At 36.9% G+C, this 21,152-nt stretch overlaps 1 non-coding gene across 1 annotated transcript; it reads left to right on the forward strand.

The window, feature by feature from the left end:
- Positions 1–1,103: 1,103 nt before the first annotated feature.
- LOC118487739 lies at positions 1,104–1,210 on the forward strand. Its single transcript, XR_004882682.1, has one exon. It is a non-coding gene; the product is annotated as a small nucleolar RNA R71 (small nucleolar RNA).
- The last annotated feature ends 19,942 nt before the right edge of the window (positions 1,211–21,152 follow it).

The raw sequence follows: 21,152 nt of genomic DNA on the forward strand, positions 1-21,152 counted from the left end.
ACTTACCATGTTGTTCATCGTTCTTCTGCTTCTTCAATCTGCTCGGATATGGAATAGGAGGAATGAAATCTTTAATTGGCTCCTGGAACTGTGCTGTACTTGCTGGGACTCGCCTAGCGTGCACCTCGTCTGAAGCGTCAGTTTGGACCGTATCAGTGATCGGTGGTGAGTCCGATTTGTCAGGTCCTGTGACTCTACCACTCCTCGTCATTACTGCATTAACGTGCCCTCTTGGGTTTGGTTCTGTGTTACGTGGAAGACCACCTTGGGGTCTTTCAGACAACATTTTGGCCAATTGGTCGACTTGATTCTCAATGGTTTGTATTGAAGCCTTCTAGCTCCGCATTTCCCCTTCCTGTGCCATGAAACGCTCCTCATGCTGCTGGTATCGCTTTTCAGATATTTGGTTTGCATTGTTGGAGTTGTTTAACAGCTGTGCCATTATCTCTTCTAGTTTCGAGTTGGTTTGAGAGGTTTGTGGCTGGGAATTGCTTCCTGAGCCTAAATTATTGTAACGTGGTTGGAAGGTTTGCCCTGCTGGCTGAAAAGATTGTCCTTGGGGCTGAAAGGATTGCCCCTGGGTTTGTTGTGGCGCAGGAGCGCGTTAAGCATATCCGAGTGGGTTTTGGTTACTGTAATTAGCTTTCCACCCGAAGTTTGGGTGATTCCTCCAACCCGGATTGTACTTGTTGCTGTAGGGGTTATTCTGGAGCCTAATTTGATTGCCCAAATAGTCCACCTCTTCGTGGCCTGTAAACATAACACCCTGCTCACATGTACCTGGCTCGTGTGACACTCTACACAACTCACATGATGATTGTACTTGCGAAACGTTCTGAGCTTGATCAAATCTTGCTGCCAAAGCTCCAATCTATGCTGCAAGAGTCGTATATGTATCCACTTGATGAACTCCAAGAATAGATGATGCTTTGTTTCGCACTCCACCGTGATAAGAACTCGACTTCAAGGTAGCTTTTTCTATGATTGCGTAGGCTTTGTTGGGTGTTTTTGTTCCAAGATCGCCTCCTGCATATACATCTAAACGTTCTTGTGAGTCGTAGTTAAGTCCTTGGTAAAAGTTCAGCACAAGTTGCCTTTTGGACAACCCATGATGTGGAACATCGATCAAAAGACCTTTGAACCTCTCCCAAGCTGCGTGTAGAGATTCTCCTTCGTCCTGTTTAAATGTCATAATATGATTCTTAAGCTTAGCTGTCTTTTCCGGCGGGAAATATTTTTGCATATAAAGATCGGCCATCTCGTTCCAAGTCGTGATGGACCCTGCTGGAAGTGACAAAAGCCAAGATCGGGCTTTGTCTCACAAAGAAAATGGAAAGAGTCGAAAATGAATTGCGTCTTCAGAAATGTCTCTAATTTTGAAGGTCGAGCACACTTCGAGAAATGATGCGATGTGCCGACCTGGATCTTTGTGATCCTTCCCATCAAACTGCACAAAATTTTGTAACATGTTAACAATACTAGATTTAATTTCAAAACTCGGTGCTGCTATCGTAGGTTGGGCAATGCTCGGTAGCAAGCCCTCTCCTCCTGGACGGCTGGTCTCATTCAAAGGCTGGGCATCCTCTGCCATAATGTTTCCTGTGTCGTCCTCTGAACTCTCACTGTTAGAAAGTATCACTGGTTTGTCAATTGCGGCCGCAATCGTTTGTGCAACAACAAACGATCTTTCGCGAGGCCGCCTACTTCTTCTTAGGTTATTTTCTGGTTCGTTGGCTAGCTCAGCGTTAGCGGGTGCAAGGGGCGTGGACATTAGCCTGCACGTAAAAAGGAAGGCATTATACAGATAAAAGAACATAATAATAATATATGAAATAATTAATAATAATAATAATAATAATAATAATAATAATAAAATATACATAGTTATACAGGTAATGAACCAATTTTATTTAAATATTTACTGGCTTAATTACTTATTCACATCCAGAACTGTTTTTGGTTGTTTTACCAGAATTTCTGATGACAATAATCAGAAACCAGAGAAAACTCTCTCTCTTTTTTATATATCAGAAAATCTGATATAATCTGATAAAAATTCTGATAAAAATCTGTTGAAATTTTTCATTCCATCAGAATTTCTGATAAATCCATCAGAATTACCAGAAAATCTGGTAAATTCATCAGAAATGAAAATTGTTGTTTTAAGAACATCTAATGGGTTTATCAGAATCCATCAGAAAGGTTTATTTTATTTTATATGGAGTAAATAAATAAACAACTGAGTATAAAAATTAAATGAATAAGCGGTTAATTTTAATAATTAAATGGACAGAAATAAATAAATGACAAACTGAACGTAAATAATTAAATGCAGAAATGAAATAATTATAGTAAATAAGCGGTTGGACGTGCGAACTCGTACATAAATATAAATATAAACAGAAATGAAATATATTGAAATGAAACAATAAAAGAAAATGGTTCGATTCCGAACACATTAGCTGAATTAAATAAATAAACGGAAATAAATGTTAGTCGAAAAGTTAGTAAAAAGTTAGTAATGTTAATGGTTAGTTGAGTCCGTTAGTTAGTTGGTTAGTAAAACAGAAAAAGAAAAGTTAGTCAATCAGTTAAATATTAACAAGTTAGTAAATAAGAAAACAAATAAATATACAAATGTACAAGTATTCACAAGTATTAACAGTTTGTACACCGGTAAAATAATGACTAGGATTTTTTCATTAATTTCGCCGTGCTCAACTTGACGTGCATATTTTATATACATTTATTTACAGTATTTTCACATCCAACGAAATGTGTTTTATATTTATAAAAATGGTTTATACCTTAACATTAAAACACACACAACAAAGGACAAGTGTATCCCGTCATATATGCAGCAAATTATTGGTAAGAGCCAGATATCGATCCATGGAACACGGGCGTTATAATGTACTTAATCTTTGTCATTGTTTTACCAGATATAAGGAAAGGTGAATGGTTGTTTAACTAAGTTATCTAATTTAAACATAATTATACTATTATCTTGTTTCACGAACACCCTAAACATGTTATCTATCAGATATGTCACGAAAGCACTTAATCAATTTTCCAATTTCAAGACAGTTAGTCATCCGCTAGGAGTTTTCTAACATGATGATTCTTCGGAAAGTTAACGCGATAAACACACGTTAACCACCTAAAATCATTCTTTAGCGAGCTATTGATATTCATTCATGTAAACCTTTAAAGATAGATTAGTCATCCGCTAGGAGTTTTCTAACCTCACTTATCAAAGAAAGCAATACCGACGGTCACAATACAGTCACGAGGATAAGCATTTAAGTAGATCATATAACAACATATTTCACCTTTACAAGTCTTGAACACAAATCTACCATGTCAGCAATTTCAGACCAAAACTACTAAACAAGGATCATAAACCGTATGCAAGAACGTGTAATCAACACCATATAATTCGTTAGAACCCTTACATGAGCATGCAAATCGCAATATTATTGTGGGTGCACACATAATAATAATGTGGGGTGCATATGAGTCCAGTGAGACTTAACGAGTGAAAAAGAGGTTCTGATCCGTTATTCGATCAATGAGAAACATAACAAACCTTAGGGGTCATAGCAGTGATTGTCTCCTACTCGAACGTGATCTTTTCACTCCTCTCTGAACCCTTACGAATCTCGAAGCTATCGAGAATTACTTGAACACCCATCTGAACGCCTAGCGAATTGTGTAGAATGTTAGGTGCTAGTACGAACGCCCCTGAGTTGGATATCGCAGCGTCGAATGATTGGTCTATACCTTTCTCACTACTCTTCGTTTGCTGGAACTCAACATATTGACGCCTTAGATTCCGAAGTGCGATCACTTCTGCAACACTCTAGCAGCGTACCGTGTATTACTCAATCGACTAGCAATTTCCTAATCCAAATAAGATATATCTTAGATAAAACCAATATCCCTCTCGAGTCTCATGGTGTAAACAAGTCTACAAACAAGTGATTAATCAAGAAATAGTTACCATCCCACTAACCACAGATTCATTATCCAAGATAATCAAACATAATCAGGAACTCAACATCAATGAAACGTTCATTATATAATCATGAAGATTCAAGCATGAAAAAGTACTTAAGTTCCATATAAACAAGATTACAACATAAAGATTATTCAAGAAACAAGTACATTACTACTATTACATAAACTACATTAAACATAAACTAACATTAGCTCATAACTTGCAAAATGATCAGAATACATGTTCAAGAACAAGAAATCGAACCATAAACAAGCAAGGAATTGATGGGTTGGATCGGTTATGCTTTCACTCGATCTTTAAGCTTCAAATGGGTCTGATCAGGACTGCTTCGGAACCCAGAAATCGCCCAGAAACATGGAGAAAAACCCAACACCAGAACCAGTAGCGAATGCTGCTATTTATAGATGATTTTGTGATCGGCACGGTCGTGCCACGGGTCGCACGGTCGTGCGACAGGTGTTGTCGGGTGACGTCAGTTTCTCCGATCCCAAGTTAGCCAAGTGGACTAGTGGACAAGTTGCCTGGGTCATCAGATTGGCACGGTAGTGCCGCGTCATCAGATCGGCACAGTAGTGCCGCGTCATCAGATTGGTGATCAGAAATGTTGGTCAAGCCTTGGCACGGTCATGCTTCGAGTGGCACGGTAGTGCGGCCCGAGAAAAGGTTGGCACTCCTGATTGCACTCGCAGTGCTTTCGAGATCGCTCGATTGGCACGGTAGTGCCGATGGATGGCATGGTCGTGCCATACCTGGCAGTCATCAGATTTTTGCCATTTTCATCAGAAATGCATCAGATTTTGTCCGTTTTCATCAGAATTTTCCTTTATGCTCTGTTTAAGACCTGAAAATATAAAAGTACCGAATTTGGCACCTAAACGTCGTGTTTTCAGTCAAAAACGCTTAAGACGGAAGTGTTTTGGGGTGTAAAAACATGTATAATTTAACGTATATCAGATATTCCATTGAACGCTCAAGATCGATACTTCGTTTGAATGCCCCTAATTGAATAGGTAGATTGTTATGCTTCCGATTTTTCAAAGGTTCGCGGATTCTTACAAAAGGTCGTCCCAACACTAGCGGGGTGTCATCAAGGATGACAAAGTCGGTTGGGATTACCATTTGATTTGTTTGGACTAACACATCTTCAACTACTCCCATTGATTTTATTGTTTTCCGATTAGATAGAAAAATGGGTATTTGAAGTGGAGAAAAATCACCAATGCTTAATTTTTCAAAAATGTAGTTTGGCATTATATTAACACAAAGATCTTTATCAATTGTAATACTACTAATAAAGGAGTTTTGAAAGAAACATGGAACCGGTGTAATGTTAATTTCAAATGGATCATCTTTTATTAGCGTAGTTTGATCATTTGTTAACTTAATGCTTACCGTTTCGTTAATTTTAGTGTTAGTGTTTAACTTTTTTAAAAACTTAGCATGAGTAGGTTTTAAACAATGATTTTCGAAGAAGGTGACAAGAGATTAATTTCTTGAAAATTAGACTCTTCTTGAATTTTAACGTTATCGGACTCACCTTTTTAGTTGTTTAACTCATGTGTCGGTTTTTCACTTTCTTGTTCTTCCATTTTTACCTCCTCAACTATCATTTCTTTAGTACATATTACCTCTTCCCGTGCGCGGGATTCCTTTTCCCTTGCACGGGCTTCTTTTATATAGCGCTCGATAGTTTTAAGGTGTTCTATTATCTTTTCGGCTACGGGTGAGATAGTTGGTGGTTCGTCAAAGTGAGTAGAATAAGGATCCTCAAAGCTTGAGTTCGGAAGTTCGATCCTTGGTTCCTCATAATACTCATATGAGGTAGATGGTTCATACCATTGTTCCTCATTGTAAGTATATGATGGATATGGGTCGTAAACTTGGTTCTTCATAATACTCGTATGAGGTGGGTTGTTCACGCCATGGTTCCTCATAGTAAGTATATGATGGAGAAGGCTCATATCTTGGTTCCTTACAGTATGAGTATGAAGGCTCATACCTTGGTTCATCAAGATATGAGTATGAGGGAGAAGGTTCATACCTTGGCTCTTCATAGTATGTGTATGAAGTGGTTGGCTCGTACCTGGGCTCCTCATAGTATGTGTACGAAGGGGATGGTTCAAAGAGGTCACAATATTGTACCGAGTGAGGATTACCACAAATGGTACAATACTCTTCTTTAAAATCATCCTCCTCATAGTGGTAGTTGTAACCTCCTGAGTATTGATCCATAAGAATCACTTAGCAGACCACAACAGAGTCTCGGGACCAGAAAACAAAAATAAAAACAAAAACAGAGGCTGAGCACGGCCCCGTGTTTAGTGAGTACGACCCGTGTTCAGGTTCTGTATCTGGGCATTTTAGAAAATATGACTGGTTTCGTTCAGCACGGGGGCGTGTTTAGCGAACACGGCCCCGTGTTGAGATTCTGTATCTGGGAGTTTGTTTAAAATTATGCAGCACGGGGGCGTGTTCAGCGAGCACGGCCCCGTGTTCAGACTACTGTAATGCAAAAACTACCTAAAAATGTAAAAATGGGTGCGTAGATTTAAAAAAGGTTTTGAAAAACGATTAGGTCGTCGATTTTAAGCTTTCTTAAAATCCTTGTGTCCACGGCAGCGGCGCCAAAAACTTGGTGTGTGTTGGGTGTGATATGTTTTTATTGATATTTTAAGCCCTTTCTAACACATTAGTCAAGTTTTAAATTTATAAAACACGATATTCTACTAACACTAAACACACACATGGGCAAGTGCACGCATCGTGAGCGTAGTATAGCGTTGGTAAGATACCGAGGTCGTCCAAGGACACAAGAGCTTTTAATACCGGTTTATCCTCAACGTCCAATCAAATCAGAATTGTTTAGAAAAAGGTTTTAAACATGAAAATAAAAACTAAAAATGCTGAAAATAAAAATAAAAGAAAAAACAGATAGACAAGATGAATTACTTGGATCCGACTCGCCTTTAATGCAACCTTTGATGATTTCCGCACTTTTGCACTTTTTAAGAGATTATCTTAGTTATAGTAGTAGGCCCCTCTTTTGAAGGTGATGTTACCCTCAACCCAGTGGTTTGAGTCAGCAAGGATACAATCCCAAAGGGTCGGAATATTGAAAGATAATTAATTATGTTATTAATGCGTAAAGTGGTAGGTCTCTCTTTTGAAGGCGACGTTACCCTCGGCTAAGTGGTTTGAGTCAACAGGGATACAATCCCAAGTAGCCGGTTTAATGTATTAATAGTAGTTTACATATGAGGGGATCAAGTCATTCGCACCCCCGCCATCCAATACCAGTGGGTATTGAAGGAGATCCTAGTAAGCTTGACCCAGGTCCTTGCAGGATCTATACACTGAACAAGGCAAGAACCTTGCTAAACCATTCCCTTAACCCCCGACCAGGTAGCCAACATATCTCTATATAGACCGTAGAGATATGAGTGGTGAAAATCTTTTACTTTATATAGACAGTAAAGTAATGCCAAGACACCACGAACAAATGATAAAGAAGTTTCACCTTCAACATAAGAAACTAGTTATTAAAGTCATTAATACAAAACCAAATAAAAAGTGCGAAAAGATTAAAAATCAAAAGTATTACATTAATTGCTTGTCTTCACCAAGTGATGTAAGAGACTTAGCCAAACATGGCCTTTGATTGAGAAGAACTCTTACGATCAATCTTGGATCCCGAGACTACTACACACACTCTAAGGTGGATGATGGATGATGGTGGTGGATGTGGGTGTTGTAGTGGTGGTGGAGTGGTGGCAAAGTGGGAGAGAGGTGGTTTGCCAAGGGATGCCTTTGAAGTGAGCCAAGCACCCCTATTTATAGCCTGAACAGAAGCCCGGCCACGGCCCCGTGTCCGCTGGACACGGCCCTGTGGCCATCCATTTTCTCTTCCTTCATTAATTTCTCTTGTCTGCATTAGGCTCCACACGGCCCCGTGTCCGCTGGGCACGGTCCCGTGTGCAGCGTTGACCACGGGATTTGCAAGATTCTGCAAATCTTAGCGTTGACCACGCCCCGTGCTGAGCTGGGCACACCCCCTTGTCGGGAATAGAAGTTTCATAGATTTGTCCATTTCTACAAACACCTGACCACGCCCCCGTGCTCGCTGGGCACGGGCCGTGGTCAGCCTTCTGTTTCTTGTTTTTGCATGGGGAGATACTGTTGAGGGGTCGGACATGCCACATTTATTCCTTTTCTTTGTATTTATGTTAGATTTTGCTGCATATTTGTTCCTTTTGTTCATTTAAGCTCGTTTGGTCCTAAAAGTACAAAAGGAAGACAAAAGCACACTTTTTCCAACATTAGTACTAAAAAAAGGGTTAGTTTTATGCCTCATTTGATGTAATTTATATGTTGCATTTTACACACATCGGTAAGATATTGAAAAGCTTTGTTAGAAGACTGCTTAACATTTAATTTTGTCACTAACTCTCATGTTAGTTATTTGTTGAGTTCTGGTAAGGAAACGTTTAGAACTAGAGTCAACTAATCATGTGTTAATTGGAATATTAAAATTATCAGACTTAAATATCATTAGTAACTGACAACCTAATTAACTTATCCAACTGTTCTTTTGAACAATGGATAGCCTCGTTGCTTATACCTAGTCTAATGGCATAATTATGCAGTGAGATTCTCCCTTGAAGAACCTTAGAGTTGGAATTTTATACTTGTATTTTGACTATGGACCTTAGAACTATCCTCTTTTAATGTTTCAGTGGTTGTAAGGTGAATAACATCTTTTTTTCCAGTTTCAAACATTTATTTCTTTGTACATCTGTTCCTTATCAACACACTCATTTTCCTTTGGTACTTTTGAGTGTTATAGTTGATTTATACGGCATCAAATTGTACAAGTGAAAATCTTAGTATGTAATGTACTGGAGAATGTACTTATTTCCATGCGTAAGCCCTTAATTTTATGGGTCATGGTACTGTACATTATGATGTATTCAGGAATGCCACTTAACCTTATAGCTTAGAATTTTAAATGAAGGCATGCATCTAAGGAGTTCTTGTGATTATCCCACAGATAATAGATTAGTCTTAGGAAAAACTTTGTCGCAACCCCCGACCCCTACCCCGGGAGCGGGAGCCGTGAGACAGCAGCCGGGGGTATCGGTGGTTATTAATTTGGCAGCGGAAATGAGACATCAGGATCATAGTTAGGAAATAAATTTCAGAGTTTCAAAACACCAAACTTTTATAATAAACAAATGGGATAAAACCCATGTTTCATTCATAATGTCTTTATAGGGATAAACCCTAATTGCTGAAAACATAAACTTTTATTTAGGTAACTTTTATAGCCACTTTCTTTAAGCCTTCAGTGCTCCATAGCTGGCTTCTAATAGCTTCATATTAAGTTACCAGAAACGCGTTTTAAAAACATTTTATCAGCAAGAAATACTGGCGAGTACATTCCAATTTATAAAAACATCAGTTCTTATAACTTTACAGTATTAAGGGCGATTACAATGTTTATATGTACCCAATTACTCGTTCAGTACTTGTCACTCAACGGATCTGTGACTATGGTCATATCACACATTGGATACCCGTGCCCAATTGTGAAGGTTATCAAGTACTGTATACAAACTCCATAATACTAGCAGTAATTGTTAAATACAAAGACTTAATCACTATAATTATAACTGATAAACATTAAGGGTTTTTGGAAAATATTCGAAATAAGGGCTCACAAACTGTGAGAAAAAGTGAATGAACTCACATTGTAGACTTAGGTATTTCTACGGGCTTCCTGGTAATATTTCTTGATTATAATCTTGAGTTTCTAGTAAAAACATACAATGCACATGTGTTAGTAAGATAACCCAAATCACATTAGCCATACAACATGAGACAGAACCCCAACGAACTTACTTCGGCAGATCCTCGACATGCGTTGGTAGGTCCTACATCAATCGGGTAGGGTAATGAATTTGTGATTGGGGTTAAAATACTTACAACGGGGCAGAGCTTTGTGTTTTAGGGGGGTATTTGGCTATTATTTTCGCCTATAGAAGTTGAGAGAGAAAGAAGTTGATGAACGATTTGAGAAAGTTGAACTGAAGCTCAATTTATAGGTGATTTCGGAGCTCTCTCGCGCCCCGCGACTCGCCCAAGGGGCCCTCCCGTGCCCCGCAGAGTCACCTAGCTATGGCTAGGTTTGACCGATCACCACCGTAGACTTGACACGAAGGGGGACATGTGTCACCCTGGGTGTTTGACAAGAAAGGGCTTCTCGCGCCTTTCAACACACCCAGTTTTCCCTGTCGCGGCCCGCGAGCAAGTAAAAATAATTATTTTATTTTATTTTTATTAAAATTAGGGTTATGCGGGTCTGGTTTCTTGTATACGGAGCGTTACAGGGTGTTTTCGAGGGTTGTTATAAACTTAATCTGGAATAACCTTTCAGTGGCAACAATTATGTTAGAGAGTTCTTGATTATCATAAGAGACACCATGTTCGATTTATCCTATTCATCATGCTCTAATTTTCTTCTGTAGTACTTCTATCAGAAGAGAGCAATAGAATTATCGTGTCTTAAGAGATAATCAAGGATTTAATTTAAGAGCTAATCCTATAGAAACTTTAAATAAAGCAAAACATTTTAGGTTTAGGAATTAGAGTGGATGAGATATAGATTTATAAGAGAAAATTACAGTGAGTAAAGTTATGGGTTCTTAAAATAAGGTAGAAAAAATTGATCATAAGATTAATGAAGGATCACTAATGTGAGGATCATTATATGAAGAAGTTGTGATATGTCTATTATTAACATCAAAATAACAGACTTAGTTAAAATTCTACTTAAACGAAGACAAATCATCTTTGGCCAAAAGTGTAATCATTTAAGCATGTGTGCAAAGTGATCGTGACAAATCAGCTTTGGCCAGAAATGAGACAATCACTTTAGTTATGCACTTGTTAAGTATGCTATACATGAATGAATTAAATCAACTTTGGCCAGATATTAAGACATTTATGTTTGTAATGTATACTCAACATGGCTTTTATAATACTTGAACAATAAATAGATGTATCAAATCAGCTTTTGTAACAACCCGACTTTTTGAAGTCAAAGTCAAAGTCAACGGAAGAAAAGATTGCTAATTCGATATGTCATTCCTTGCTTAATTATTACTTGTACTCTTTGACTTGTTAATCGATACTGTTAATTTATGTTGCTTTAGTAGTATTATGTGGAGTAAATGCAATAATCGCAGTTAACACTAATCTATTTAACGTTATCTCATCGCTATCGCTTCGCAACTTTAATCGCAAGTTCTGGATATTGTTTTACGTGTGTGTGTGCTATTATGTGTTACTTGTGCATGTTTAATTTTGTTAGAGGTGATTAATCGCAAACGCAATCGCAACTCTATCACAACGCAATCTCATCGCGAACAGGAAATGCAAGGTTACTTATGTCGTCATATGTTAGTTAGGGTATTTGTGTGACTATTGTTTAATACTATCGCATCGCTTACTCGCAACGCTCAACGCCCGAAACGAAAAGTCGGAAACCAACTCGCACAAACAACCGATCGAAGGACCATTCGATCGGATGGTCATCCGTCCGGATGGCCATCCGATCGGAAGGCTCTCCAATCGAACCACCTACACCGCCTTTTTTCCTCACCACCTATAAATATCACATGTCACATCATTGTTCATGTGATGTGACACCTCTCGTTTGACCAGCACGCTCTTGGCCTATTTTCTCTCGATTCCTCGCGATTCTTGTAAGTTTTCATCTCAAATCTTGTACTTCTTTGATCTACACACACTTTCTCATCATTTTCACCATCAAATCTTAACTTTTCACCAAGAAATCTATTGATTTGGGCTCTTCTAGGATGATGTCATCATGGGTTCTCATGAACACCAAAGTGTGACCTCATTCCACCAAGAACAACTCAGATGTAAAGGATTTCTACAATGTTTAAACACTGATTTCACCTAAATCTAAACTTAACTGAAGTGTTTCAAACTTTTCTTCAACATTCTCAACTTTTCACATAAAACCGGTAGAATCTGAGCTCGTTCAGGCCTTCTACTCATTCTCTAGTGAAGTGTCGGTCTGAGAACGGATTTCTATCTAAGAGATGACCGACTCAACGGGTCGAATATGAAGTACCGTCAAGAACAGTTACTGATCGGACGGGGTGATTCCCATCCGATCGGATGACTTAGGCTTGATGGGGTTTTCGTTGTTTGATACGTTGTCATACCGTCTCGGTTTGACCGCAAAACTTTCTAAACTTAGCAAATTTACAAGTTTTACAAACGAACTGGTTGCCAAGCGGACTGCTGTCCGATCGGATCGCCATCCGATCGAATGACAATCCGAACAGATGACTTGTGACTTCCTTTTAACACTTAAACATTTTTACAAAACTTGAAAGAATATCAGTCCCAAGCGAATAGTCATCCGATCGGACGACCATCCGATCGAATGACTGTTCTTACCAAAGGACTTGACTTTGTAACATACCAAACGAACCGCCGTCTGATCGAACGGCCATGCGTCCGGATGACCATCCGACCAGATGGCTGGACAAATAGAGATACTTCTAAATTTTTGAAATGCTACAACGAAAACTTCAAAGTCACATCATACACAAACACATCCATCCCAAACCGACAACCCTTCGACCGAATGGCCATCCGTCCGGAAGGTCATCCGATCGGATCACCCTTCGTCACTCAGTTCACCGACATGCCATTTCACGCACTGTTCATCGCTTATGCTATCGTTCTGTAATCAGGCTACTCTCTCAACGCCCCCTTCAATCCAAGCTTGTGTTTATTAATTTAAACACGAACTGTGAGTATACTCGATCCCTTTTTGCTTAACGCACTTTTGGGTGTTACATACGTTACTTATATCAAATCACATCGATCACACAACGCAAACACTTTTATACGCTAACCGTTCTGCATGTTATACGTGTTATTCGATGAATGCTTGTATGTTATGTTTACACAGTGATTGTTGCCTCACACCTTAGCAACGATAGTACTATAGTTTGGACTCAGCACCTGTCGTGGACAGGGGTTGTTAAGGGCTTTACCTCACGTGTCACAGTGGTGATATGTGTTGCGCATTCTACAACTCGCAGTCATGTCTGTGCATATTTCATTGTCGATAACCTGCTAGCTTCACTTTTCAACATGTCACATGATGGTTATGCATAAACCGTTTTCGCTATCTATTATACTATTAAACTTGTATGCTCACCTTTACACTATGTATATTGACCTATTTTAACGTATGTGACAGGTGTTTAGGATGTTGTGCTATGCTTGCTTACTGTGGAATTGAGCTAGGGTAAGTCTAGAAACAAATAAACAATTTACGAGTTGTCGAAACTATGTTTTGTCTTTGAGAACAACTTGTCTGTATTAACTGCTTTATTTTGATATGCTATGGTATGGGTCGTAACGTTAAATATCTGGTAATTTAGTTGTTATGGATTCTCTTGGACAATCTGTTTCGCTCAGTGCCTCACCCCGATGTTTCCGCCATCGGTTGGGGTGTGACAGCTTTGGCCAGAAGTGATACATCAAAACCTCATTCAAGTTAAGCCATTTTGGTTTTGTAAAACATTATCTGATTCTGATTAATTAACTAAGTATTTACAAAACCAATTATTTTGAGTTCAACTTAGATTTCGAGTGGGATCTCGACTCAGTTATGAAATCTCAACTTAACTTGAGATTTCGAGTGAGATCTCGAGTCAGGTTTCGAGTAAGATTTCGACTCATTATGAGTCCCCTTATGATTTTGAGTGGCCCTTTAATCTCGAAACCGTAATGAGATTTCGAGTCCCTTAATGATGTCGAGATCTTATGAGATTTCGACTTCTAAGTGGGGTCTCGAGATCTCTGGTGATTTTGATTCACTAATACTAGTCGCTACCTCACTCGAAATCTCGAGGTTTCGAGTGATGAACATTAATGCCTTAATGAGATTCCGAGTTCATTATGAGGTTTCGAGTCGCAACAACCTGATTGCGAGTCGAAATCTCAGTTCTTCTCGAAATTTAGTGAGATTTCGAGTCCATTATGAAGTTTCGAGTCGGAACCTCAATCGAAACCATCTAATCTCGAAACTTATTATGCAAGTCTCGAATCTGCTTATCAACAGCTGTGATTGGAGATAATATTGGAAATTCGATTTTTTTGGGATTGTGATAGAGTTTCCTGTTTTAATACTGATCTAATTTTATCAAATTTCGAAAATATCATCTGTTTATCCTTTTAACAGTTTTTGAGGATTCTTAGAAGATAAAATTAGATCAAAAACAATAAAAACACCTAATAATCCAAATTACATTCCAAAACATAAAGCAATTTTGAATTTTCCTAAGAACACATGATGAACCCAAAGAATAAAACCATCATTTTTGGAACCCGAAACCTGAATTTTAATGCTTTGCAAACAGATTTCGGACATAAAGTTTACCAATTCTGAGTTCGAGTGAACAATTAACCATCCTTTTTCCAAAAACAGTGATTTTGGGATTTTTTATAGGACTTGAAACAGGGTTTCGAATAATTATTAGGTTTTCAAAATTCTGTTTTCCATTATCAACGTACGATCTGATACCACATGTTGATCAGTTCTGTTTAAATATAATGGAAAACATATAAATAATACCCGTGATTGCAGAACAGGCCAGCAGAGAATCCTGATGAAGACGCAACAATAGAGTTTGACATGATTGTCAGCTTGATCTGGTTCCTCGTTAGGGTGCAAACTAATGATGGTGATGAAGAACCAAAAATGGTATTCAATTATGGGAGAGGGATGCCGATTGATGTTATTGAGTAATTAGGTCGTCTTGAAGTCTAACCCTTTAACCTCTACATTAGTCTCCTTATATACGCACCCAAGAGTAAACCTAATTAGTTAATAAGGGTAATATGGTCTATCAACAATTACCGACTAATTATTTAATAGGTTGTTATATATCTTGATCTATATAATGTAAATGATTATAATGACTACTAGATTAAATACAACACCATAACGTATTTAATCTTACAATGTAAAATGTGTCGTGTCTTGTGTCAATACAATCTGTTCAACACGACACTTTTTCTCAACTGTAACTTTAGTTGATATTAGTTTATGACACTAAAAAGATATTAAAAAGTGTCCAGAAAGATTTAAATATCAATACAGATGAAATACATAACTTAACTTTCCATCTTTTATACTTAATAATTAGAGTTAAATGCCATTTTACTGTAGTTTGGTTCATTTTGTTAGTTTAGTCTAAATGTTTCATTTTTCACATGTGGGTCTAAAAAGTTTTCACCGTTGCCATTTTAATCCACTGGATTAACTTCATCCATTATTTCTGTTAATGAAAAGGCAATTTGGTCATTTTATATGGCTGAATTGCCCTTCTAGTTAACAGAATTACATATAAAATGACCGAATTAACCTTCTTTTTAACAGAAAAAATGGATGAAGTTAACCTAGTGGACTAAAATGGCAACAATGGAACTTTTTTGAACCCACATGCGAAAAATGAAATCTTTGAACTAAACTGACAAAATAACCCAAACTATAGAGACTAAAATGAAATTTAACTCTAATAATTAACTAAATGTAGTGCCATGTGTCATAAATTTGTGAGCCTAACATTGTTTTTTTTCTTTTTTTTTCTCTCTCTTTCTCTTATGACTTATATCACTCATTTATTTTATAGTTCATATATTTTTATTGAGAAAATTACGAAAATGTCTGTTAACCAAATCTGTTTTCAAATTTGTCACGTTCCTGCGTCCTTGGAGGGACGCGTCATGCACGGGAAGCGTCATCCAAGCACGGGATGCGTCCTTGGAGCGAAACCCAATAAAAAATGGACACGTGGCCACGGGATGCGGCCTTCAAGCACGGGATGCGTCCTTCAAACACGGGATGCGTCCTTCAAACACGATATGCGTCCTTGGAGCACGGGAAGAGTCGGGCAAGTTTCTAATGCGTCTCTTTCTCTCTCTTCTCTTTCTCTCTCCTCTCCCTCTCTTCTATTTCTCTCTCCTCTTTCTCCCCACTTTCTTTCATACCCATGAATTTGAATTTATAGGTACAGCCATGCAGTTAACCTTCCTCACAAGAAACCCTAACAATCGTGTTTCCATTGCTAGAGATTATGACTGGTAGAAGGAACGGTGGTTCTGAGTGGACAGAAGATGCTGGTACAATATCCGAATGGGTAAGCATGTTGTTTTCTTTTTCTTTCAATTATTTCATAATAATTAATTTCAAATAATTTGAGTGTGAGGATTTTAAATCATTTTTAGGCATAGGAAAACTGGATGGAAGGCAGAGGTGTTGAGTTGATTGATCCTTCAATGAGAGATACCTGCAATCCTCTATAGGCAATGAAGCATGCTAATGTTGGACTTTTGTGTGTTCAAGAAATCATGGACTAAAGACTAATTATGTCAGAAGAGAGAGAGGAGAGAGAAAGAGACGTATCAGAAATCAGAAGTGGGATGCGCCTGGGCCCACATGCAAAACGCCACGTGTCCAATTTTTATTGAGTCTTTAAAGGGTCTGCATATGGACGCATTCAAGCCGGATGAGTCCCTTCAAAGACGCATGAGGATGACAAATTTGAAAACATGTGTGGTCAACTGATATTTGGGTAATTTTCCTTTTTTGATACCATCTATTTAATATTTTATTTGTTCTACTCGTATAATACATAACTATTATGTTGAATACGTGGAGAAGTGATATTAAAGATGTAACACTAGGCATATTTAAATGCTTATCGACCCAAATCATATATAAATCTGATGCATAATAACAAAACTTCCTTATAATAATTAATATCATTTTGACTCCACAAAAGTTTCTAATGCATAATGATTAAGATACCCCTACATGAGTAAAAAGAATATTGTTCAATATTTTAGTTAGTTCTTTTGTTAACAGTATATCGGTATAATCTGTGTATCTAGATACCTTATATCAACTTAATTTCGATAACCCAGCTTAGCTCAACTTTACTTTTGAGTATTTAAACTGGAGTTGATAGATATCTGAATACCAGAACGTGAGAACGCTTGCAAAAGCTTTACCGGGTCCGTTATGGGTTCAATCACATCGGGACACCCAACCGAATTCTGATACTATCAATATAAGGGATACCAATTGTTAAAAAACAAAGTTAGATACGAAGAAGTGCCACCTCCTTTACTTGTTTCGTAAATTTTAATACATCAAAAAGACAAAAAAAATGTAAGTAAGTCTATTCTATTTATAAGATGTAACTAGAAGTATCTTTTCTTTTTTTACATTATAAACGCCATGGAATGATGAGTCATGAAAGAAACAAGGAAATGAGACAAAACTTTATCCATAACATGATAATATCCGGCCTTTTATGACAAATCCCCAAACCCATAACCTTATTTGGCCATTCTGCACGTAACCAATTATTCTCCGTCCTTTCTTTAAATCAAAGATTCTATTATAAAATACTTTTCCAACCTTAACATATATATATATATATATATATATATACACACACACACTCTAAAGAAAACTCATGAGAGTCACTAATATCATGCTAACCAATAAGATAAGGTATTATGTAACTTGTGTTGGACCTATAACATTTAAAGGGTTAAATTAAGAAAACTAGGGACACTTAATTTTAACATAAGATCTCTACTAGAGGGATCCAAACATTTATCAGTGCAACACCCCTTTGATAGTTAAAAGAAAATAACCAAAGAGTCCAGTTTCGAACTAGTGACCTATAGAAACTGAGCTCATATTTTGCCCACCCCCAACTCTAATCAAATCATGTGCCGACAAGTAGACTTGGTTTTTAAAGCTCAATTCATAATTACAAAAGTACATTCAACGTTGTAGCCACTAGACGGGTCACAAGAGGATATGAATGAAGGGTTTCAATAGTGTAGCACTTTACCGCTTGACGGGAAGACACAAATCATTAAGGCCTTCCTGTCACTCGACGTTCAAATACATACCATGGAATTAAAAACCTAGCAAAAGCCATTCGCAATATCATGTAACACATAAGATAAGATGTTGAGTAAGTAAATTTCAAAAAAGTCATTCAAAACAACTATATGTTTTTAATAATCAGAATAAATATTAAATTAAAGGAGCACGTGAAGTAGTGAGGACGTTTATGAGGAAGATCCGATATAACGTGGCCGCACGTGATGAGTAGTTGCCCACATCACGAGCTTTGAGATTATTCTTTCCCGAGTTCCCTTCGCTCGGCTTTATCTTGCCAGGTCTCTACTAACTTTCAAGATTCCTTGGGTTTTATTATAAATAAAATAAATTAAAATTAAAACTAGGGGCTAACAAACTTCATTTTATATATACACATAGAACATGGAGGAAAATAATGTCAGACAGCTACCCGATACATTTCTATTGGTCTACAAAAGTTACGATTTTGGCACCAACTCAAAATTACAATCTTGCCAATATTTTGGCCTTTGCCAAATTATGAATTTACCCTCGGTTTAAAATTATGATTTTACCCTAGTTCAAAATTACAATTTTGCCATTATTATGGATGTGTTTGTTTTAATTGGCTGTCTCCATGTAATTTATATTCATGCCAAACAGCTGCCTAACATTCGCTCATTAGTCCTAACAAATAACAAGTTTACCCCAGCTTAAAATTATTGTCTTGCCATTGTTTTAGTATTTTTTGTAGCAAACCATGATAGTTTTGTTTTTAATTGGTTGAAAAATATCCGACCTAGCGCCCGACAACGCGGGTGGGGCATAAAAGGCAGCTGCCTGACTCTTCCCCCTTGGTCCAACCAAATTACAATTTTGCCCCGTTTAAATTTACAGTTTTGCCATTGGTTTTGTTTTTTTTCTTCTAGATAAATTACGATTTTGCCCTCAGCTCAAATTTATAGTTTTCCCATTGTTTTCTTTTCCCTGTCAAATTAGGATTTTGCGCCCAGTGTAAAATTCGTTTTAATTTTTTTTTGACAAAACTATGGTAATGTTTTGTTTTAATTGGTTGGCTTAGTGTAATTTTTATTTCTGCCAAACGATAGTTTTTCCATCGTTTTAGTTTTTTTTTAGCAAAAGTATAGTAGCGTTTTATTTTAATTGGTTGACTCGATGTAATTTTTTTTAGATCATGTTATGAGTAGTATGTAAAAGTAACTGAAACACTAACGCACATGTTATGAGAGAAAAATATTTGGCTTAATGCCCCGCAACACGGGTGGAGAAAAACTAGTTTGAAACAAAAACTAAATATTTATAAAAATATCTAGAGTAAGATTCAGATGTTAATAAAATCATAGTGTAGTCTTCTAAGCGTATAGCATCCATATTTAAAGAGGAAATAATCGAAATACGCAAGTGAACTTCAAAAAAATAACAAAATAGACATTGACACGTAGATTTGCGGCGGAGCCGAATTATAAGAGTGTGGAATGTGAATTAGGGATGAGCTCGGTACTGGTACAAAAAATTACAGGTACTGAAAATCGTCAAATATGGGTACCCGTATTTGTGTGTAAAATTCAGTAAAATACTTGTACCGTATCGAAAATGCCAAAAGGGGTATCGAATTAGTACTGAAAAAATTTCGATACCGGAAATTCGATACTGATACCGGTAAAAGTCTCATATGCTCATTCCTAATGTGAATGAGCTTGATCATTGAAGTATGACATGTGAAGGAGTCGTCTCTACTTGTTTATCCTCCTTTGATTGATCGTTTTGGATCAGCAATCTGAACTAATGTAAAAATCAATTCATGTGTTCCACTTGCCTAGTTTGATGATTATTCCATATTTAATCTACTATCCATTTTCAGGTTTGACATACATTTTGTTTTATACTTTTATTGTCTATTGATTTTATTTATTTTTATGTACATGGTAAATCAATATTTTTTGGAAGTCTTTAAATTGAGCAAATATACGTAGTAAAGAAAAAAACTATATAAGCCTTCTAAGTTTCCTTTGTCTTTTAATGTATCCTAAACAACAATCAAGTATTGTTGACTAGTTTCAACTTATGAATTCAAGGTTACGAACCCTAGTTACCTAGTTAGACTATCACCAATGTAACATTTCGAAGACTATATGTGTGCCATGACATTCATACTTTCCAATTGAGATTAATCCTGATACAGTATATGCATTAATCAATATTTTATAGACTACATTAATCTTAATTTTTCTAATAAAACTCTATAACATACGCATTTGTAGAAATCTGAGGTGACATCTGACTGGCGCACATGTGAGTTCATTTAACACTTTGCACCGGTAACGGTCTAACGCTATTATTCAATAAGCGACTGACGTTGATTTGATAGAACTAAAAATAGCAACGAATCCGAGGATTTTGGAACTCCAGTTACAAAAAAATTTACACATTGATGAAATTCTAATTTATTCGAAAACTAAAACAGAAGCATGTCTAATATCTAAGCTTGATATGGGATTGTTGAATGAAAGATAAATCTATGACAACTAGTTTTAGAAATAAATATTTTAATTTGTCTACACTTGACAAGTATAATTTTTGCATGAGGAAGAATGCAGATGTTTCAAGTTTTAATAATAACTTGGTGGAGAACAAGAAAAAATGATCGTGGACCACAAAAATGAAAGACCATATAGAAAATTCCAACTGGAAATCAAAATGTTAAAATGAGAGTATTAAAGTATAGAGTTTGTGAGTTGCAAAAAATGTTAAAAGGGGCATGATGTTATTTTCTGGTATACCATTTGACCAAATTCAGTTCAATTCTACCAGTTAAAGAGACTTTTCCTAGGTAAGTTAGCATGATTGTAGATAATGGGAATCATAGCCCAACATGGAGTAACTATATCTATAAATGTATATGATCGTAACAATTTTGGGAAAGTTTCGACTAGAAATATGTATAAAAATCAACACGAGTACTTCTTACCTCCACAAACTGATGGTTGGATCTTGAAGAGGTATTAGGAGGAACACTTGCCACTAATAGATTTTGCAAACAATAAAGGTTATCGTTACAACGCGCAAGCAACTCTGTATAAAGTACTATATACATTTTTTTGAATGAATAAACTT

This window comes from Helianthus annuus, chromosome 15 (genome assembly GCF_002127325.2).
Source record: "Helianthus annuus cultivar XRQ/B chromosome 15, HanXRQr2.0-SUNRISE, whole genome shotgun sequence".
NCBI lineage: Eukaryota > Viridiplantae > Streptophyta > Magnoliopsida > Asterales > Asteraceae > Helianthus > Helianthus annuus.